This window comes from Falco rusticolus, chromosome 2 (genome assembly GCF_015220075.1).
Source record: "Falco rusticolus isolate bFalRus1 chromosome 2, bFalRus1.pri, whole genome shotgun sequence".
NCBI lineage: Eukaryota > Metazoa > Chordata > Aves > Falconiformes > Falconidae > Falco > Falco rusticolus.
The window spans coordinates 66,712,698-66,736,876 of NC_051188.1; the positions used below are offsets into that span (position 1 = coordinate 66,712,698).

Sequence of the window (24,179 nt, forward strand, 5' to 3'; positions counted from 1 at the left end):
ATGAAGTTTTAAGTTGTAGGATTCACCCTTTCTACACTATTTCTTCCAGGTATTTTATAATTCTGATAAAAAGACCTCACTCCTGATAATCACCAAAACCAGGATTTTGTGCTCTTTAAAAGTGTGCCTAATACTGACATAGTTCAGCTATTGCCTTGGGGGTTTTGGGGAAATGGAGTAGAACTGGGTAAACAGGAAGCACAGATTTAAATGATCAGTTTCAAAGTGATGGTACAACAGCCCATCCTGCTATCATGAATTTACCAATATTTACAGTCTGTGGACAAACCCAACTCCACTATGGAAGTATTTATAGTCTGTGCTTCAAAATGTATTCACCTTTGACCTGTTCTGGTCTGAAGCATCATGCCCTTTTGGAGTCTAGAGCTCTAAGATGGAGGTCAAATATTAAAATAGCAGCCAATTTTTATTTTTAAACTTTGGTGTGAAAGCATTTTTCTGCAGCTACAGAACACTTTCCCCGTGTGTTTGTACTGCTGAGTGTATTGGTGATGACTGTGGGGAACAAGCTTCATTTCCTACACAGAATGCACATTCAGTGCTATGCACAATCATTTAAAAGCAAGCTTCCCATGCAGTAGTTCTGTGAGATGGCCATTAAGTTTGATCCAAAGCCCATAGAAGTCAGCACAAGCTTGGGTGGGGTACAGATCGGATTTGGGCACTTAGACTGATTTTATAGGGATTATGAAAAAGTTCTTAGGAAACATTCAGAAAGATTAACTCCAGAATAGCAAAGCTGGTCTCTTCTCTCTAAGTATCTTTGCGGCCAGCAAGGATAAGCAGACTCTGCAAGGAGGCTAACTTTGGAGCCACTCTCTCTCCACTGACTAGATGGAGCCCCAGCACACTGGTTTCCCGAGGTTATGGTTAATTCCTCAGGTTCTCCCCAGCATCTGCTTAGCAAACCCACATGTGCCAGCAGGATTTCAGGAAGTATTCAAATATTTAAACTATATTAATTGAGTGTTGTACTCAGTCAAATGTAATTTACATCCACTTCAAGGTCTTTTTGCCTCCTGAATGCGATACTTGAGAGTAAACTGCATCCGAGGAAACTAAGCCCTGTAAAGCTACAAATATAAATGAGCAAAAAGGCAACTCCCTGGAATGCAATCCATCCGAACTTTACCTAAGAAAAAAAAGTATGAAACTAATGGGTTTAAGCTGATGCAGGAGAACACTGATATGTGTAACTGTAAATGAATAGAACACAGTTAAAGGTGGAAGCCACTAATCACCCCAGTCAAATGACATCTCCTGTTGCCTGCAGGACAACTTGCACATGTTACTGCAGTGGAAAATAGAGCTTTACCTGCTTCTTTCTGGTGTGGGTGCTTTTGCATAACATACGTGTTTATGTATTGGACTGTGAGTTAAAAACATATTAGTACCGGTGTAAATACAGTTACTTACATCTGGAAGGGAAAATAAGATGGTGACACTGGGGGTTTTTTTAGTTAATTATGATTCTAGCCTTCTAGATCTACCTGAAGTTCAGTAGAAATGTTCCTGTTGAGAGTAAATAAAACACACATAAACTTAATCTGCCAAAAAATAACAAGTATTCTTCCTGCCTAGTCTCATGATTTTCTGCAAAAAGGCAATTGGAAAATAAAACCCATCCTTTTTGAAAACACTAGGGACTTTTTTTTTTTTTTTTTGGCGAGAACAGAACTTGTTTATCTCATAATTACTTTAGCTTGAAAAAAAGGATTAATAATAGATAATGGTCCAATCCTGTATTGCTTATTTGAACTAAATTTTTCATGACTAATGGGAATTTTCTCTGACTGAAGGATACAGGATACCATGTTAGCTTCAGCTATGTAACATGTTTAATATTAACTAAGGAACGCAAAGCCCCATCTAGCCATGGCACCCACAGCTAAAGATCTTCAATAAAGGCAGAGGCATCAGTCAGCTCTGTCCGTTGGTCCCAATATCTGCCTTGTAAATTTGACTGAGGTTTTGAAACTTATTAGGTGGAGAGAGGTCTCTGACACCGAGTATTTCACATGTCACTTGAGGACAAGTATCATTATTAATGCAATGTGAAATGAACTCAAACTAGACACCAGTATCCACTCTAATTTAAGTTCTGTTTTGTGTGTATTTTTTTCCTCTCATCATCTTCTGATAATTAAAAAGGAGAAAGCTCTGATCACAGCTGTTCCTGAAACAGGACATCCTTAATGTGTCCCCAGTATCTATTAAGGATGACCTTCCGCTGCAGTCTTCTATAATTGAGTTTAAAAACTCATTTGTCATGAGACAAACCTATTGGAAAGCAAACTTAGTTAGCTCTTGTGCTCAGAGTCTTTCACTTCCATGTTTACACCAACACAGCCAGTTGTTTTGATTTTTATATGCCTCATATTATAACTCTATAATATGATTTATTTACAGTCCAGATCCTGGGGACAAGCAAATTAGAACTTTAGGGTTTTTTGAAAGTTGTTGGGTTTGAGGATTTTTTTTTCCCCAGAAGTAATTTCTGTTCCCACTGTTGCAGAAAGGAGATTAAAAGCACAGAATTGCAGTAAGAAATACAAAGGAGCAGAATTGAGGAAAGATCCTAAGTATGTCCTTCCTAAATCCCAGGTGACCTGGAAGTCCCAGCTTTCCAGAGAGGACAAGGACAGTAAAAGTCCAAAGGACAAATGACTTCTAGGCATCTCTTGCAATGAACCCCTAATGTACTTGATGCTTCTCTCTGACTTTATTTGATGTTCAAATTTGCTATAGCTGTTAACTATATTTTATGCTTAAGTAACTAATCTGCTCCCTCTGTGTCAGTAATCTCACTTTTTCTTGGTGTTCTAATCTCAGTAAATTGTAGGACACATGAGGTGCTGGAGCTGTGCTTGCACAATTGAAGGGGTGGGAGAACAGTTGTATTGCCTGATACCTCTGAGCATGCTGCTGGGCTGTTGTGTGACTAGCCTTGTGCCATATCTTGGGGAGTGGCTGAACTGCGTGATCTTGTTTGCTGTGCTCCTTCTGTCTCTCCAAGACACGGCAGCACAAACATGGATGTTTTGATAGTGGTGAAGGCAAGCAGCAGAATCTCAGCGTGGCTGTGGTATCACACTGGTACATTCTGGGATATGTTAACAATGCAAGAAATGCCAGACGATTTCAAGAAGTGTTAGGCTACTCTGTAGGAAGTGCCCCCAGAGTTTTGTTTTTGAAACTACGTACTACATTTATCTACACACTCTTGGTTTCATTGCCTTCACAGCTTTGCTGCCTGCCTTTAAGGTGTTATCTTTAATAATTCTCTGTTTATAGGTGCTGGAAGGCCTCCAGCAAAACATAGTTGATGTAACCTACAGAAAGATTACAGTTTTGCAGGTGAAAAAGCATTATGAAAAACATTAAAATTATGATATTTCTTATTTTAAAACTACTGGACATTTCAATGCAACTGCTACACTGTATTTTCAGCAGTCAAATGGAAGCGCCTCTCAGAAATGCCTAGTGTCTGGACAGCCAGCTGATAGAGAAGCGTCAGATGGTGATGAGAAAAAATAGATTCAAATAATTTTCTAGAATAGCCAAGTTTGTAAATCCAGTCTAAATGTAAACATATAGGATATATACAATATGCATTTAAAACACACAGGAGATCTAAACCACATCTTTAAAATGGCATGAGAAATACTGGCCCATTGGGATCAAAAGGTATTTATTTAGGATGGCTGCAAAATACATGTCTTTGCTGTAAACTCAGCTGTTTTCTCTGGAACTAAGATCACAACCTGCCAAATTTGGTAGTCTAAATGTGGGGAAAGCACTATATTTAAAGAAAATAAGGAAGGGGTGTGTTGTTGAGGTTTCATTCATTAATGAGAAAATTATGCGTCTCCCCTACTTTCATCCTGGAAAGCAGCAGAAGTGTTTTGTTTTTTCAGAACTCAGCTGGAGGCAAGAACAGGCAAGCTTGTCTAATCTCAGGACTCAGTGTAAAACTGGCCCAATTAGCCCTCATCTGGATTGCAGCCAACATGCATCCCATGTGCATATCCAATACTCTTTTTTTCCACTCAATCTGACATGCAAGACACCACTAGCTAGATGACTATGGCAGTGTGCTGAGCAGGGACATTGTATGTGACGGACCATGGAGCATGGGAGAAGGCACAGTGGTATTCAGTAAGGAGGATGGCAGTGGCAGAAGTTTCCTCAAAAAGAACCTGAGTGACATGTTGTTTGGTTGACCTCAAAAGCTGCATCCCCCAATGTAGCAGACACCTCACTTACCAAGTGATGGGCTGCAGTGCTATTTCATGCACTGGAAAAGAAGAAACCGGGGAGCTCTGGGAAGAGCATGGAAAATTTCAACAGCACTGGTCAAAGACTGGCGGGGTCATAAATCAATGAAAATGGGACCTTACAATAGAAAATGAAGGGGGTTAGTAAAGGGATGCAGACAGTTTTTGCTGTAACTGAGAAGCTTGTTAGGTTGGAGGTTCAAGAAAAGGACCCCAGGTATCTGCCAAGCCAGGTACTCTGCCAGGAACCTCAGAGAACAGACTTAGACTGGGAGCAGGCAAACATGTGGGCCTGTCTTCACAAGGACCTGGGGAAAAGCCACAGCCTAGAGCAGGGGTCCTCAAACTTTTTGAACAGGGGGCCGGCGTGCGGATGCAATGGCAGGCAGTCATCTGCGGCTGCTTGGTTTCCTGCCCAACCCCTGGCAGGGGGGGTGTCTGTAAATACCGGGGGCCGGATTGAGGACCCTGGGGGGCTGTATCTGGCCCGCGGGCCATAGTTTGAGGACCCCTGGCCTAGAGGAAACTCACCTTCCCCCTAAAGAGAACGGGTCTGTCATTTCCTTAAAGGGAAAAGAGAATGGGTCTGTCCTTCTCCTTCCAGAAAGCTAAGCCAGCACCTTCCAAACACATGAACGTTGTTGTACAATGGTATGGGAAAGAATATAGCTATGGGCCATATGAAATGACTTTAGGGTAACAGGTTACCCAATTTAGGCATGCAGGGGTTGGTCCAGACCTCACCACTGGCCAAGTCAACCAGTCTAGTCAGCCCCTTACTGGAGGGAGCAGCCAGGTGGCAACAATAGATGAGCCAGCCCACGGGCTTTTGTCAGGCTGAACACTGGAGCTTTCCAGTCCATACAGAAGAGGGCAGCAGCTCCCTGCATCTGGTGAAGCATTTATTGCTTTTAATGTTTTTCTTAGCCACCACATGGCTCCGTATGGGAGAAGAGCCCTGGGCAGTGCCCTGCCCAAGACGACCCCTCCTGTGCTCCAGACCCAAAAGTTTGACCTACTGTAGCTGCTGCTCAGCTCCCTCTGGATTTAGCTAGCCATGAGTTGTGGGACCAAGGGAGTACCGGTGGCACTTCACCAGCTCAGAAGGCACAGGTGTGAGGAAAGACCTGAAGGATACTTGTACACAGCAGCTGTGTTGCTGAATCTTGCAGCAACTGTGAGGCCCACAGTGCCAGAGGCACATTTCCAGGTTACCTCTGTAAGGCATTAACATGTAGAACTGTTACGTTGTACAACTACACCAATGGGCAAGCTGGGTTTTAATATATATATATATATGTAAGGTAAGGGAGTTGGACTAAAGCTAGCTACTAAGAAGGCAAAGCTTCAGTGATGAAGATCTAATCTGATTGTTTTCAGTGAATTCCTGTTTCCTTTTTTTTAGCATTTACCCTAGTCTCTCCTCCTTCCTTAATGTAGCTATGTGCTTTCTCTCATAAGGCATTTGCTTCACATTTTAAGAGCTCCCAGTCATCTTCAGCTGTGAACACCTCAAAAGGTTATAAAGGATATATGGCATCCCATCCATGTAACCACTAGATGGAGAGACTACACAGTGAGAATCCAGCATCCAGAGCCACTTCAAGTAGAGGATGCGCACCACAGCATCTTAAACATCAAGGGGGCTGTTTATGCATTTTGTCAGTCACTTCAGTTTCTCTTTCTCCAGCTATTTATTAAGATGGAAAATAATGCCAATTATTATATTCTGTATCTAAATAGTGGATGCTGTAACCATCCTTTACCTAGCCCACTCTAAACGAGCAATATTGAAACAGGGTGCAAAAGGTTTTTTTAATAATGACTGATGCATTATTCCTGGATCTGTCTTTGTACATTTTACACTCAAATAACCATGTTTTCTTCACTACTTCAGAACTACACAGTAAAGAGAAGGCTATTTATGAGTAGCAGTGTTTGTTGCCAAGGTGTCTGTTGTAAGTGTTTGTTTTGACACGATCAAATATTCAACAGTATTACCAAAATCAGAGACAAACGAAATATTCATAATCACCTGAGGGAAGTCTGCCAATCTTTGAACATTTAGTCTGCTACAGCTTCTTGAAATGAACAGAAAGGAGACAGTCTTTTTAATGCAAAAACTGCAGTAGAGGAAGAAGCTGGGAAAACTTCATTCTTCTTCCTTCATGAACCAGTCAAGTAAGACAGTCTCCTCTGTTACATTTCTAACAAAAGAAAATTTGTTCCTCCATTTATTGGCATGAATAACCCTCTACCAAACCCATGAGTGTCTCAAACTAAGCAGTGACTCAGATGTCAGTTATGATGAGCTTTCTCCTCTCCCATCTCTATGGATTCTGTTCTCAAGCGAAAACAAGGAAAAAAAGCCAAAACCACTCACTCCAAAGCACGAAAAGCTCTGAAAAGCTATTGGAAATGGAAGCTCCAAGTAATCTTCTTTTCAATGTGCGCTACCCCAGAACTATAACTTTATGGATTAATACTAAGATAGATGAAATAATTTGTTTGTTGTTTAAGATATACAACCATGGGAGAAGAGAGCTCACTTGCTTAAAAATAAATGCCTTCTTTATCAGCATTTAGGTGGCTAAGTCCAAAACAAGAGTGAACACTGAAGAGATGTATAGTCTCTGTGGAAACAGGGACTAAGCAGAACCATCTGCTTTGGGTCATCTTAGAATCCAATGGGCCCTCACTCTACAAAACATTTACATTTATAGTTCGCTGACTGTACTGAGATTTAAACATGCACATGAGCACTTTGCTCAGTTGCAGCCACATAATGAGTTAAGAACAGCAAGTACAGAGGGAGGATGCCATAAAATTACACAAGTGGCTTTATAGTTAATTATTTTGATGTCACTATTAAGTTTAGGAATTGAAGTCTATGGGAAGTATATTTTATCAACTGAACTCCGGCTTTATTGGGATTTTTGTTATTGAAATGGGAATAGTCATCTTACTGCCTCAAGGTGAAGTGAAGCTATGTTTTAAATACAAAACTTATGGCTTTGTACACTGCCCTTGAAGCATAACTGCTATTGCTGTTAATATCAGCGGAGTTCTGTTGTGGACCTAAGGAACACTATAATCCTCTTAGTTGCAGGAACTCTTTCACTGCATTAGCTGAAGGGCTTTTAGCAGCAATTTGACTTACACAGTGAACACACTCCCATGCACTAAAGCAGCAGCTCATGGTGTCACTTCCATCATACACAACTCATGTTTTATCCTGACCTTCTTTCCCGTCTGTGGATTTTCTAGCATCAGTGTGCATGAGAAAATTAAAGGTGCATTATGCACAGCTGTCATTCAATCAGCATTAACAATTTGGTTGTAGAAAGAGAAGTACATTAGATACTCATACCTTCCACAAGTGGGGGCTTATCTCTTTTTTCTCTCTAGCTACAGACGGAGTACCCATGCACTCAGCTGCCAGGACACAAGCCAATTCCCATGCAAGAGCTGAGCATGCACTGCACTTGGCCATGAGTAACAAGCCTGGCCTGCCCGAGTCAGCCTGTGCCCTGGGCTCAGCAGTGGACTAACACAGACATGGGAGGTCTGCAGCTGCCTTATATCTCACCAACGTGGGATACAGGCAAAGTGCGCTTCCCCCTGCAGCAGCCAGGACAGACAGACCCAAGCAGCTGCCCCCAGCAGCTGAGGCTGCTGTTTCTGGTATGGCAAGCACAGAGCCAGGAGAAACACTGCCTCCGGCATGCTCTAGGGAGCCTACACCAAGAAAGTGACTCATGCGAAGGAACTGACTCATTGAATGGATACAACAGCGACAAGTATAGCAATCTGGAACTATGCCCAATAAAGAAAAAAAATGCTTCTGAGGTGAAATAGAATCACCATACCACTGAAGAGCCACCAGCCCTGGAAGCTCATTTAAGCAGATACATTGTACGTGATGATATGCATTTCTCAAAAATGTTATTTGTATGTATGTCCTTCAGTAATTGTGGGACTGCACAGAGCTGCTCTCTCTGATATTGGCAGTGACACTTCTATGGCACTTACTGGCTGAAACAAATCAAATGTGTAGAAAATAAGATATGTGGAAAATGGAAACTGAAAGGGCAGTGAAGCGTGTTTGCTATCTGGAAGATACAGTTAGTTGAAAAAAACTGGGGATGTAAGAAGCATCAAATGTTATGTCCAAAGTTACTTAAACTCCAATTAATTTTGTATCAAACAGATGATCAAAAGAAATTGTCTGCTATAAAATATTAAGGTTGTTGGAGTTTCATGTGTGTAACATGACTTACTCTATTTTATGAATTCCCTAGATCATTTGAGAGACTGTAATAGGTAGTAAGTCATTCCCTTGAAGCCATCAGGTCTAATTTTCCCAAACTGATAGCAATCACAAACTGTATTATTTGCTTGTATTTGATTGCTTGTCTGAGTCCAGTTCTAGCAAGCATGTTATAACTAGCCCTGACTCACACCAACCTATCGATGGGCTCAGGAAGATCATGTTGGCCTGAATTCACCTAAAACCAGATTATATCCTATGGATGATAAAGAAACTTTGAAGCTTTAAAGGCAAGATTCACTACTCTGCTTCCAGCATGCGCTACAAAGGGGATGAGTCCTCCTTGATCAAGGAAGATGCCGATTTTGGCCTGACAAACCAAAGCTGTCTCTGGTTCTGGGGGTTGTGAAAGGTGCAATGGACCCTATGTAGGGATTAGCATTAAAAGTTTAGAGCCCTGGAAGAACTGAATGTAGAAGGGCCCTCTCTGATAGCAAATCCAGTTGTTTTTTTCTGGTCCTTTCATTCAAAGTAGCTGAAAGTCAGTCCCAGGTAGTGTTGCAGCTATCTGGATGTAGGTCTATCTGCACCTTTTTCAGGAAAGGGAGTTTTAGTACATATTCTGATGGCCAAAAGCCAGAATCCTTTCTGACCTGGTGCTGAGCATCCAGACTGCAACTGTCAGTCACTTGGCAGCAAGAACTACAAGGCTTGAGCAAATCTGCTCTCCTCCTTTAGACTGCAGAAGAAGCCTAGAAGACTAATTTGCCCTGATCTCCTGGTGGCTCAGGTTATGCAAGCTGAACCTCACCCAGAAAAGAGCAGGAAGGGGACAGAGAGGCAGCTACTCCTCTTGCCATTGCATAGTACCCAGCAAACCTGAGATTTTACACTAGTATAGGTCCAGAAAGTGATAACATCGCCAAAACAAGTATTAAAAAACAGAAAATCATGTGGTTTTCAGGGGGACAGAAGGAAAATTGGAGACTTGGCAAAAGACTGGCACTGGACAGGCTCTGGGGAACTAAGCTTGTTGGTGTCCAAATTTATCTATCCCATGGTTAGAGGATTTTCATGGTAAGACATCAATAAGTGTAGGCTGCTTTTATTGTAACAGTGTGGAGTAGGTATTTTTTAAAAAAGTAGGTTTTTTTACGTGGTTGAATTAAACCATAATTAGGTAATAAAAGGGATGTTTTGTCAGCAAATACAACACAGACTCCTGAAGGAGATTCAGCAGCTGCTGAGCCAAATCAGAATGACCCTGTACCCATGGCACAGAATACTAGGTTTGCCTGTGGGGGTGAAACTGAGGAATACCACCTTGGGGAGAGAAAAGCTGAAGGTCTGAAGGATATCCTCCAATACAAGAATAAAAATGCTGCTAGTTTCGTAAAGATAACATGTAAGAATACTACTATATATGTTGCTGCTTAGCAACACAACTTGCTATTATAAAGGTGGAAGGTGCTGAGATCACTTTCAGAAAATCAAGCCAGTAATTTAGTTTAAGACCCCTCCTTTTGAAAAGCTTGCCAACAAATTATATCTTTAAAAGATTTACTTTTCCAATAACCCACTTCTGGGTTTGGGTGGGTTTGTTTGTTGGTGTTTTTTTTTTGTTGGGTTTTTTTTAATAACTTTTGAAATGGCTATGACTAACCCACAGCCCAGCTGAAGTTAAGGGAATGGAAAAATGAAAACATATTTCTGGTTTTTAAAGCTGACTTCAGTGTGTTTTGCACTGAAGAATTTCTGGTGCAGGAGAAAACATCAGATGTCAATTCCTTCTTGATTTCCCTGTACTTTCTTCCACAGACACGACCATGCAGAGTCTGTATCTGCAAAAAATTGTGAATATGGTTGAACTCTTCAAAAGAGAGGAACTGGCAGGTGTAAAATTTCTTTCCAGGTTTCAAAGTTATTACTTGATGCTAAGCAATAAAATGGTACCATTTACATAGGAAATGGAGTACGCATTGGCCCGCATCTAAAGGAAAAGTGTTTTCAATCAAAGGTGAAAAAAAGTGATGCTTCGAAAGACTGAACACTGATGTAGCTAAAGTAGGAAATAACAGCCTGTGTGTTGTAATTGGCAAGGACAATAAATATAAGAGTCAATGCCAGCCGAGATCGGAAAACTTATTCAGCTGGAACCAGAACACATGAAAACCTTCTCCCCATCCTTCAGGTGTGTTTGCACACACTCCACCTTCTTAATGAAAAAGGCAGTGTATGTATGAATATATATATGCATATATGTAAAAAATGTATACATACCACATACTGTATATGCTTTATATACATATCTATACACTATACATGATACACACACACTGTACATTATATATGTCCGTAATTGTGTGAAAAGTCTTTCACAGGGGTCATCCAAGGTTAGAGGAGAAAGCTGTGATGCAAGTATGACTCACTGCCCCCGTTATCTCTCGGATTAGATTAACAACAACCTTTTCCACACTAATACCAATACCTCCTCTGAATCTGGGGTGTGAATTTTTTTAAAAAAAAGAAGTGTCAGGATGTTTTCCCTAAAACTGGAGCTTGGGTATTCACTTAAATCCATTTTTGCATGCATGTATAAAGCTCTCACTCGCATTTACGCTACTTTTCACCAGGCTAGCACATGTGGGTGAGAACTTGAGCTTTACTTTCCTTTGGATTGGTAGCTGCTCTCCTTGCACTGAAATTAGATGTTAAAATCCCAGGCATCAGTCTTTCAGCACCTAACCACAATTACCCCTTTTCCTAGGAAGAGATCAAGTTTTCCTACGCTTTACTGAGGAATCCCGTCCCATCCTCCTAAAAATTTCTACTGACATATAAGATGAAGCAAGGCACCATTAAGGACATGCAGGTACGCCTTTGATTTGTAGCTATTTATATTTAAATAAGCCTAACATATGTGCTCAGAATCTGCCTGTCAAATTCTGTAGACTCTACACAGAATATAAATCCAAAGTGGTTTCAAAGCTCTTGTCTCATTTGGCATCTCTAAAAATATAGCAATTAAGCTGGAACTGGCCTGAAAGCATTCTCCTCCATGCTCATGACAGACCCTTTCCCTCAAATTATTACACACTTATCGTGGCACAGGTGTACTTGATAAAAAACAAGCCAAACCAAAACAAACCCAACCCTGCAAAGTCTGGAAATCTTCAGTCCCTCTCCTCTCAATAGGAGCCTTGACACCTTTCTGAATTTTAACCTTACTCTACAGTACGTCATCCTTTTTGCAACACAGAATGACAAGTAGGAGGGAGAAATAACATGTAAACTGCTAAGTTAGATGAATTAGATTTAAGCAGTAAGACTGAAGGTCAGGTGTAAATATTTTTTTCCCCTCAGAAGACTGTGTACCCGGGACTGTGTTGTACCTGAAGAAGTTAAGTCTCTCTAGCCCTCACTGATATGCCAGAGAGGGTAAGCAAGAGGAAACTGGCTTAGTGAGTTGTACCCGGCATGGGTGTTTATAAATATTTATGTTAGTTCACAGAAAATGAAGATAAATTCCTTTTCTGTAGCTGGTGTGTTACAGACAGCCCTCTATAAATTATGTATTGTTTCAAGACTTTCAGTTAGGAAAATTATACTTAAAATGTGGTAAAGCATCATATTTGTTTTACATTACTAAAAAGGCAAGGTAAGCAAAACCAAACTGTTAAAAATTTATGAGTTTGATACATTACCCCATAAGGCAGTCTTTGACTGTGCAGCAATCTGTGCTTGTGATTAAACACAAAATAATCCAGGACTAAACAAGACTGAAACCCATACTAAATACTCTGTAATCCTCTCTCCAACCCCCCCTACCCGTTAGACAGGTGAGGAGGGCAGGGTGTCTCCAGAACACAGTCCGCATGCAGATACAAACCAGTCCCACCACCTGCTAGGCACACCTAAGCTGCAAGAAAATGAACAGCATGGTGAGGAGGCTTTTTTTTAGAAGAGAGTTAAGGTTATGCAGTACATTACAAATAGTCCTCTGAATCTGGTCAGTTTGCACAAGCTGATGCTATGTTGGATATATGTATAGGTATGGTAGAATTGCATATATAGAGATGGCCCCAAACCCGTTTATTATTAATAAAGATGGTACAGGTATAACAAAGATGGAAAAATAGTGTTCAGTTCTTGAATTATTACTCATGAAGAGGCTCCTACACAAGTAAAACAAATCTCTTTTATGAAAAAACATTCAGTAAACTAATTGTTCCTGCCTTGTGAGTTCAGAAGCTGTATCTTCAGTGGCTATGTTAAATAAACTGAGTATGAGGTATTTTGGCTGATTTTAAAATCTACCTTGAATAAATATAGTTATTTAACAAAAAAACCCACCACCAAACAAACAAACAAAACAAAAACCTAAACAAAAACCAACAACCAAACAAAAGCACTCAAGCAATTGCTTTTTAAGTTAAAAGTTTAATTTCTGTCCCCACAAAATAAACAGTTAATACTGGAATTGGGATATTAATAATAACAGACCAATATTAGACCAAAGATTTGATGCTACAAGGGGAAGATAGCATAAAAAGCTGTGAGGAACAGATCACAGAGTAAGGAAGGAAAGAATGTTTGAATAGACATGGAGGAAGCAACATCCATTCTCTAGCACATAGTATGTGGCCTCTTCTAGTGATTCCTCCATAGAGGTTTTCCTACTCTGATGCTACAGGCCCCACACTTGTAATGCTGCCCTTCCCAATGGTGTTTGCGCCCTTGCAGGAGAACCATCAGGTCTTCAGTCTTGAAACATCTACTCTGACTATCCCTCTAACACTGCTTTGAGGACCACCTCCATGAAGCAGCATTCTTCTTCACATCAGGGCATCTTTACATCCCAACAAAAAGGGAAGGTAGCGGCCCTCTTAAATCTCTCAGTCTTGAATATACACACATAGCCAGAAACCTTCCCTAAGAGGGAAGAATCCTGTTCACTGTGGGCAGCCAGCCATCACTCTGCATGAAAAAAGACGTAGGAAATTGTGGGTGTGACTTGTCCAAGCTTGCGACACTCATGATCATTAGGCCTTCACAAAGGCAAGCTTCACTATTTGCAGAAACCCATAAACTTCAACAGCTTTTACAGGCTTTTTAAGACATGCTACTCCAAAAAGGGACAAGAAGCCACCAGGAAAACATATGTAAATGATGGGAAGGATTTTGAAGGTGTCAGATACAGCGTAAGGCAGCTGGAGGGCAGCAATATGACATGCAAAGAAGGCGAGCAGAAAAAACAAGTGTCGTAGTGCCAAATACAAAGGAGTCTATCCATGGCCGGTTGACTTGGAGACGTGGCATAGCTCATTTAGATGTTCTTACCACAGGCTTGTGATATACAATACAAGATGGGTAAAAACAGACTATGGGTCCCACAAAATACAGAAAAGATGGGAAGCTGGGTTTTACTATTCCTTGTTAGAATTATGAACAAGACCAACAAAACCAAGATGCTTCATGGTATGGGTCAAAACCTTCTAGTTTTCCAGTTGCTTACAACTTAAAAGGATTGGTTTGCTGACAAACTTGCAGTTTCTACCCCATGTATCCCCTCTGATGGAGTCTGTGGAAGAAATGATGCAAGAAATCTTGTAAGTTATAGATACATATGCCATGTTTTGCTTTGTTTCAGTTTTACACCAAATCATGACTGAAAGTGGAGCCATCTAGATGTCTTTCCTGCAGAGTCAGAAACAAAATAGAGCAAAGGAGTATGAGAAAACATATGTACGTGGGGATGTTTTTTAGTAAAATGTGTCTGAGTTATATTTTTGCCAGTCAATGTGATTTTTTGCCTCTAGATTAAGCCAGATTTTTTCCTTTGTCTATCTTCTAAAGTTGGAAATAATATTTGAAGAAAGAAGGAAATACAGGTTTTCAAATGCAACAGAAACACTGAAAAATGCATCACAAAGTATAATAACTGTGTCATAAAGTATTCTCTAACTGAAAATGAATGCCAAGCATGACAGTCAGCTCTTTCTGCAAAATTTTGGGTTATAGCCGTTATTACATATTCAAAAATCTGACATTCTGAAAGTTTGTTTTACTTTGTCAGATGCACATTAAAATAAATAGCAGCTGGTGAAGGCAAAGGATTGAATTTATCTGCTTTTTCTACCATTTCATTTTCATATTGCCATAAAATACTCTAGTACTCTGAATTTCCTGCTACTTTAATGAGCTTGTTTTACAATTTCGCAAATAAATGTTGGGAATGCCATGATTTTTTTAATGCATTTAAAATCATACAGCCAGAGGGCTGGAAGGATTCTTAGGAGATTCAGCAGTGTCCATCACCCCCCTGTCCACAGTACGCACTAAATGCAGGACAAGTACGCCTCAACCAGCCTGATAGTTGCTGTCTAATAGACATTTCATATCTCTGAACCACCTGCTCCATGATTTAGATACTTACATCCTACAAACCTTTCAGTAGCATGTGATCTAAACCTTCATTTCTAGAAATTGTTTCATTTTTCTTTCCATTAGTGTAAGGGTCCGCAAACACAATTAATCACAACTGCTTTCCTTTAGTAGCCACATTTTTACATTTGAAAACGGTTCACGTCTGTTCTCAATATTTATATATCTTGGTTTAACAAAACCAGCACACAGAAAAGAGCACATCCAAGCTCAAGTGTCCCACCATAAGATCTATTCTGTTTGCAAAGGTATTGTGTTCCCAAACCCACATACCATTTGTGACTCACCATTCCAATTAGATCCTTTAGACTCTAGTGATTCCCAACCTGTGTTTATCCATCCTGTAAGATTTCTGCCATCTAAGCAAAACTGCACTTGCCATCATCAACCGTGATTGTCCACTGACAGCTTTGGACATAGATTCCTACTCCATCGTGCAAACTGGTAATGAAAATGCTGAAAGCACTTGACAGAACTCCATGATATGGCACCTTATAGGGACTCTTTTAAGACAGTATTTCCCTCGTTGCTAAGAGCATGTCATGTATCAAGAACTTGAGTTATATCACAACTACAGTTTGCCCTCTATCCACTAGATCTGTCAAAATGGAAATGAGTACTGTTTATTTTGGCCAACTTTTGATCAACCCATGCTGGCAGTTTTGACACAGAATATTCAACTGCAAACAGTCTGAAGCCTTTGTTAAGAGTTGTGAGAGAAAGAACAAACTTAAAAAAGGAAAACAAACCTCTACCTCCTGTTCAGTATAGCCCAACCATTACTTCATGGGGTATCTATAGAAAAGAGGTAGCTGAAAACGTCTAGGTAATGAATCTTTGGGAAACAAAACTCCTTGGCAGACATTTCTGCAGTAAATGCCCAGACTGCTGGATAGCAAAGATGGTCTTCTCTTATAAATCCTTATTTTCCACAACGGGTAAAATTGCTCTTTCTTCTCGTGAGTGCATATCGTCTCCAACTCTCTTTATAAAAGTGATGTGATCCGTCTAAGCATTAAGAGGTTCTTTGAATACAAGAAAAACAGGAAGTCAGATAGAAAACTGGTGGAATTGTATGACAATCATGGTAAAAAGGATATACTTAGGGCTGAGAAGGCGCTAGGGCAGAAGTCTAATGTATTCCTTGTATCAGTCTTCACTGCCAAAGATCTTGGGCAGATCCTGTGAATTCTTCGTAATAGATATAATAGAGGACCTAGATCAATTTCCAGTAAAAATGCAAGAAGTATTAGACCAAATAAATACGTTAGTGAATGCTGGGAACCAGAGGGGAATGGGTTGCAGAGAGGGGACAGGTTTGTACACACTTCCTAGGTAGCATCTGCCATAGTCACTGTCAGGAGTGGAATACCAAGGTGATGGACCACTGGTTAGGCACTCCTATGTATCAGAGGGATGACCAGGGAATCTGCATACAGAATTCAACATAGAGCACAATGGTCTCATTGTAGACTTTGCCTTGCTATGTTTGTATGAAAAAAAAATAAGCTAGAGATCATGAACAATTCAGCTGTTGTGTCTAAAGTTTTTCTGGATCTTTAAGACGAATCCCCATCCATGATCTACTTGTATTCCAGAATAACAGATGTTATATGTGTCATTTTACGCTGAAGAGGCACTCCTAACTTCATAATTTACTTCACCATCGTTGCTTGTTCTTGCAATAACTCTTTTTTACATGTATGCTATTGACATCAAGGAAATAAATTAATCCTCCTCTGAAGGCAACAGCCACAACTATTTCATCTTGTGGACACACAATGAAGAAGACAGACAAAACCAGAAGATTATTTTTTTCCTCTCAAAGATACTTTTGTGGAAGTAACTTGAACAAGAGGCTAGACAGCTCCTATGCTTATCACTGCCAGGTAATTGTTACAATTGCCCATAGCACAGAGCATTCATTCGAGAAGGGGGTACCTACAGAACATTTGCAACTGACTTTGCAACAGGCTGCTACTGGTCTTCACTGAAACAAAGTTCCCCCAGCTCGCTTTAAGGCAGGTCAGTAATTTCTGTAGAGACACCATCATCACTTAGGGAAGAAGTGGCAGTTTTATAGCACTAATAGCCCAGCTAGAGACCTACTGGCATTTCTAGGAGAGAGCCAAGCATTTGTAAAAGTGATGAGCTGCGTTAACTTTACCATACTTAGATAAAACCTTGCCATTCCTCTGCAGAAAGAGCATGATACAGTTAGGGCTGAAGCACAGTTGTAAAGTATGCTGATACTGAATGATGGTGTTGATAGGGAAAAGAAACATATTACATGTTAAAACTAGAATGTGCAACTTTGCAAAAACTGGTTAGTTGGCAAACTCCATTTCAGTTTTATCTGTGAACTGTAATCATATGTAAAGTAAAACATACAAGATGACTGGCTACTGATAGGCAGACTCACTTCAGACAAAAACAATGAAAAACACCAATAGCCCATCACATTTTATATCTTTGATACTACTCATTCTTTTGAATCTTGACAGATCCAAGTGCTCTGAGCTTGTAAATTAGCATTATTAAGGCAAAACCCCAATTTCAGTAAGAAAAAGACTGAAAGATGATGGGGATGTAAGACAGCTGTTACTGGAACTTTAGTTCTAAATAATACTGGTTTTCCCTCAGATTTGTTTCTAGTTTGTGGAGGGGGATGAGTATGCTGTGCTTCACTATACTGTTGTTACTCTGCTGCTGTACAAAAGGTAGCACTTTTGTAAATGACTTCTGCAGGCAGCATGGATTTGTGGGTTATAAGGGAACAAGAATAACACAGCACTGATGGCAAGTGAAAACAATCAATACAGATTCCAAATTTTGTATCCAAGCAGAAAAATTGCTAGCATACTGTAAAGGTTCATTTAAGCTCTTTGCCACACATCCTCACATACCCTGAGGGGATAAACACAAGAGCGCAGTAGCAGACTTCTATGAATTAAAACTAGATGATGGGTATGCTTTAGCATATTTTAATATTTCTGTGTGGTCGTTAAAGCCTTGTAAGAGTGAAGTGGCAGTTTAGCAGATAACAAACTGGTCTTCTACCAGTGAGACCACTGACTATACCTAAGAAGGTATCAGTTCATACAGCTGCCAGGTTTTGTTCAGGAGCAATGTAAGAGTAATACAGGGGTTAAAGATACAGTGCCATTAGAATGATTCAGTCAGCAAACATGATCAGGTAGTTATACCTTAACATCTGCATTAATTTAGATGAAAAAAATTGTTACCAGCAAGCTTTCTGTTGACTGACACTAACATGAACAGGAAAGAGGAGGGCAAATGATAGGAGAGGATGGAAGAGAAGGGGAAAATAGAGGGGGAGGAGGGGGAAAGGAGGAGAAAAGGGAAAGGAAAAGGGAAGAAAAGGAACAAAGGAAAGGGAAGTGGAAGAAAGGATTTGGTGTGACACAGCTTTTGATCATTTATAGAGGTGTACATGGAAATTCAGAGCTGATGCCATGCTTCTATAACATTATCTATATATGTAGGGAACTCAGTGGGACTGTATAGACATTAGGCTGCTTTCCAGCTTAGATCGTATTATAATCTTGGAGTCTGGGATTTCAGCTTGAAGAAGCTGACTGTCTCTTTCAGAAAAAAAAAAAAATTTTTTTGGTCCTGGTTAGTTATTCTCAGTGATGAAGTGACTGGCCAGCTCAGTGATCAGTTTCTCAACAGCAGTTACGTCTGTTCTTTTCCTCTACAAAGGGCATACTGAAAAAGAAGCAATGTAGCAGTATGACCTGTATCCTTTTTACTTGTTGATTATTTTTTATTTATTAAAAAGGTCTGAAAAATTAATCACAGGTTTTACTTTAAAGATAAAGGAAATGCTGAGCCACATTTCTGCTGTTTTCTTAATCAGTTGCCTAAATTCGTTTTGGAATGAATTTTCTCTGCTGAGATGAAAGGGTCAGTGCATTACATCCTTCACAGACAAATCTTTTCATGTAAATATTTTTATAAATAAGCTTGGTCATAAAGAACCAATTATAAAATAAATAGTAAGTTTGAGTAAATAAATAGTTTTCCATTATATTTAATCTGGAATCACATTGCTGCTTAACAGTGTTGTAATTTTCCAGTTGGCCACAGAAAATGCCAAAACTGAAGGATTTCATACACTACTTGGTATCCAATGCTATGAAACTGAAGTGAGAAAAAAAACATTTTCAAAATAAAGGTTGTTCTTTTTATCAGCTGGTGTGGTTAACCTCTGAAACAGGCTTTCCAGGAAAGCTGTAGAAAATTTTGTGATTTCCTTACATCAAGTATGGATGCACTTCAGGATGATGAATTTGTGCTTTGTCAAACATGTATCAGTTTGAATGTGGAGGAACTCGGAGAAGCATTTTGGCCACAAGTTGGAAGACTAGATAATCTAAGAATCCTTTCTGGAGTTGAATTCTTGTAAACTGTAAATAAGATTCCTAAAATAAACCAAATGTGTGAGCGTGATATGAACAATAAGCAAACAAAACAACAACAAAAACAATGTAGAAAACCCATCTTAAAGAAACAGGACTTTTGGAGCTTCATTTTCCTTTACAGGTTAGTTTTCTGAAACTGAAGGCAATTTAAGTGAAAAGAAGTGATTATGTTTAGAATCACAAATACAGCCAATTATAAACACTAGTTAATTGCTATGATTCAACCTTTTTTTGTGTGTGTTTCCTCTTTATGTGTACAACTGTGTCACAAGCACCAAAATGAAGGACAGGGTCAAAACATGGAACTACTCTGAAATGTAGCACCACAACTGAAAGATGATAATTTTTGAACACTGGTTTCTAAGGATGTTTCTCTCACTTTAATCTCTCCTTTAAAGCTACTTCTGTAGCTCTGATTGCACTTGTTACCCTTTCTTCTGCCTTTTTCGTTTCTTCTATATCCTTCTCAAATAGATGACAAGAATTCTTTGCAATATTCAAGTTTATACAATGATATAACACTGTGGATGTTTCTCTCAATCCCTTTCCTTGTACTTTCTAATCTCTTACTTATTCTTTTGAGTTTCCTTAACAGAAAACTGAATTTTTCCATGAAATTACTCACACTAACTTCACGATCTCTTTGAAGAGTGGTAACAGAGAGCCCTTCATCGTATATGTACGTGTATGTATGATGTATGATATATGCTACAGTTACTTTTCCACAAATAATTGCCCCTCAGGTGCTGTTAGCACCTACTGCCCTTGTAGGCTTTGCCAACTTGGTTCTTCTCCTCCCAGCAGTACCACTGCTGGTGTTGCCCACCCCACCCTTAATCTGTAACACCGTTGCCAAAGCTACTTCCCTTGTTCCCAGGTTTCTTGCTTCAGACAATCGTTGTTGGCCACTGTTCCTTGTTTTCATGATCAACTGCACTCATTTCCCATCTGATGGTCTCCATGGATGTTCGCTAAAATAACTGTTTGTTTTCACATCTGCTAAAGGTGTAACAGAACTACTGGGAATGTCACACTGGGGATGGAGGTTCTGCATCCCTGCACATGGCAACTGGTCAGATCCTTGTTTCACTTTCTCAGTCTGCAAATTGGTACAACTCCCAGTTGCAAAAAATGTCCTTTATCTTCCAAAGAAGAGGTTGGCACTACTGTAACATTCTTCTACAGCTAATTCTGCATTAGATATGTTGGTTTTGATATTTACACCCAGGAGAAGTGACACAGGTATTTTAAATAATTCTCTAGTTTTCCTTCTAATTCCAATTTCAAGGGGCCCAACACATGTCTGGGACAGTTAGTACCAAGATACAAGCTACTCTAGCAATGATTCACTAATTAGCCCAAGCCCCTTCAAGTCAGTCTTTGTTAAATACAGATATTGCAAATTCAGCTCACTTTTGAGCAACACTTTCATTTCTGAGTTTTATGACAGAAGAATCCTTCAGAGTTCAATGAGTAAGTAGGGATGGATATAGTCTAAGTAGGGATGGATATAGTCAGAGCCAGTATAAAGCCGGTTCAGTATGAATTTTATCACTTCAGAGGGAAAAGGATGACGTAGTCTTATAAAATTCCACCATTCTTCTGGAAAGACTGAAACTAATCGAGCAATACCTGCACCTCCCTAAGGAAAGGTCAAACTAAAAAGAATACTGAGTTAACAAGATGATTCAGCAGGCTGGAATTGTATTTCTTTTAACTTGACATTTAGACTGAATTAACAACCTGAACTTACTCAGCAAGCAATGGAGCTCAAAGCAAATCCATTTAGTTTTATATCAAGAAAATCCAAAATGTGCCAGGCTGACATGAGTAACACCTACTAAGCCTTGACCATCCTGGAATGCAGAAGCAGTAGCAGAGTAGAAGAGCTTTTTCACTGCTGAATAGTGAAAGAAAACATGCAGAAAGAAAAGGCTCCCAAGAGTAGTGTGCAATTAATAAAAGGCCAAGGCCAGATTGCTAACCACAGTTACAAATTTTCTTCATAAAGAGCTCAAAGACTGATGCAGAAAGGCCAGGCTGAAACGATGTGAAAGTCAGTTCTTTCAGCTTGACATTTAAACTGAACTGATAAACTGACCTTGCTCAGCAAGCGAGAGAGAAAAGTATCAGGTAAGGCCTTTAAAGGCTTTTAGTGAGCGCTTTCAAGCTATGCCAACAGAGAAACTAGAAAGCAATACCCAGGTGAATTACTAAACTTCCCCAGTGATAAGTGTTTTTAAAGGCTCAGCTCCTACCAAAGGCACGAGAGCAGAGTGCTACTGGTGTTTCACTGACAATAGCTGCTATCAGAAACTAGTGGCAGCGCTCATTCTATTTTCTGTGCAAGCCAATGGCTTGTATGCAGTGTTTTATAGACATAACCAACCTTTAAGCGTTTTCAAAGGGATTACTAATAGGAATAAAAAAATGCATATACTTCAGTGTTTGCTAGGTAGGGAAACCTCCATCACAGAATTGTTTGCCTAATTTTTTTCTTTTTAATTTATGCTCAGAATTTTTATGGATTTATTTTTCTTCTACTTCTCTGCTGAAATATAATTTGGTTTTATATATGCTATAACTTGGTTTTATTCACACTTTGTTTATATCTCATCTTTAATAGGTGATATATAAGATATAAGTGACAAGATCTCAGCTAAATGGAAATTTCTCTTTCCACATGTTTGGGGCAGTTTTAGGCAAAGTGTTACATTACCAGATAAAATGGATGTTATGGCTTTCTCAAACACTGCAATATTGTGCCTCTTCTGCCTCCTATGTGACTAGAAACAAAACAGTCCAGTATTACAGATTCCCTTAGTAAACACCTTATGTGCCTTTTATTAGCTGAGAAGCTTCTTAGCAGAGAGATCTCCCATTTGGATTTAGATTACCACACTTCAATACTTCAGGCCTGGAATAGACCCCAAAGGCAGCCCCAGCACATACTCAGCTGTGATTAAGCTAGCAGTTTAGCAGGTCAGTTGTACTGCTAAAAGTCAAATAATCACCCATTCACTGTAAACTCAGATGACTCTACCTCAAGTCTAGAGACTGTTGTTTTAAGATGCATACAGTGCAGACGTTTTGATGCTTAACAAACAGGAAAATGAAGCCTCAGACCTCTAAATCTTAAAAACTAACAGTGAATGTTCATTCTTTTCAGCTTTATATCTTTAATAACAAGGAAGAATGAATTAAGGCCACAAAGGGGACAGTGGTTCAGTTACAATGAAAACTGTATGAAACAGAGAAGTTAAAGCGTCAACAGATTAGGCACAATTTTCTTAAAAATAACTTGAGAAATAGAGTAATAAACCTTATGCCTATTTCTCTGAAGGAAACCTGGGCTGTTAAAAAGATACAATCACATTTTTTTCTCTCATATCCTCATGTCCAGAGGGATATTGAGTTATGAAGATCTTACGATTAAACAGCTGAAGAGTTCATCTGACAACCACATTACTAGGGAAGAGAAATTCAGATGAAACACATACCTGATAAGAGATGTAAAACTCTGTGTGTGGTGGGATAGACTGGTATTATTTCTCTTGGGAAGGTTCGGACAGATTCTCCTTCAGCAAAGGAGGCTCCCAGTAAAACAAGTATCAGGTGCAAACTGGAAAGTGCCTGAACAGTATTTTTTTTCTTTCAGCAGGACCAAATGTTTTGAAGAGCCATATGTTAGTACCTAATTAAAAAAAAAAAAAAAGCCTCTACTCTAGGTATTTCTGAGGGTGGTTCTCATCCTGCTGGAAGCGGCTCTCTGTCGGGGCACAGTGTGTTCGCCCCAGACCTGCCCAGGTGCAGCTGCCCGACCCGCACAAGCTGCTTGGAGGCTTTGCTGCTGTCAAGGCAGTGGCACCACTCCGTTCCTCCCACTCCACTTCCCACCTTATCCCCTTGCCATATGTGCAAAAAAAAACAAACAAACAAAAAATTTCAGCCAGCTGATTGCCTCAGTGTATAATCCAACTGAGTTACACAAGGTATTGAGTCCTGTAGGATTACATTCTATCAAGGCTAGTAATTAAAGGCACTCAGAGTATTTCCAATTAATTTTCATTGACTCAGAATAACAAAATGCTGCCTGAAATATAAGTCTCTGTCTTTAAAATATTATTGGTGGTATTTCTGCCATCATTTTTCACTTGTCACAGTGGCCCTCACTTTACCATCAGGCCCGCTGAAATAACTAAGAGCCAGATGCATAGTAAGATACTTGTAAATTCAAGTATGACTGCAGTTTTAATCTACTACAGAACACAGAAGCTCATTTCTACTGACTCACCACGAGACAGAGCCAAGTAGTGTGCAAAGCAGTGATGATTTAGTAAAAGGGAAGAATTCCGTAAAATACCCTGGCTGTTTATTTCAATAACAAAGGAAAAAAGTCTAGACCAAAAAAACCCAAAATAAACCACACTGTAACAATACTGATTTGGATTGACTGTATGAACATAACAGAATGCATAATTAGAACATCAAAATTAGTGTGACTTTCCAACACTTTGTCATACTGATCTCAGAAAGCTGAATACCAGTATTTGCACCTCTACCTTTGTTAATCCCCAAGGGCCATGAACTATTACATGAATGTGAGAGCTGCACATTTATTACTGTATCATGTCATGCATACTGAACAAGGTGGTGAAGAAGGAGAAGGTGGAAAAAGGTTTAGGTAGAACCACAGAAACCCTCTTGGCATTTTATAAG

General features: G+C 39.6%; 1 protein-coding gene across 1 annotated transcript in view; it reads right to left on the reverse strand.

Moving 5' to 3' along the window:
* LOC119143583 (pinopsin-like) overlaps positions 1-24,179 on the reverse strand; it is a 92,504-nt gene that overhangs the window by 28,093 nt on the left and 40,232 nt on the right. The window lies entirely within an intron of this gene.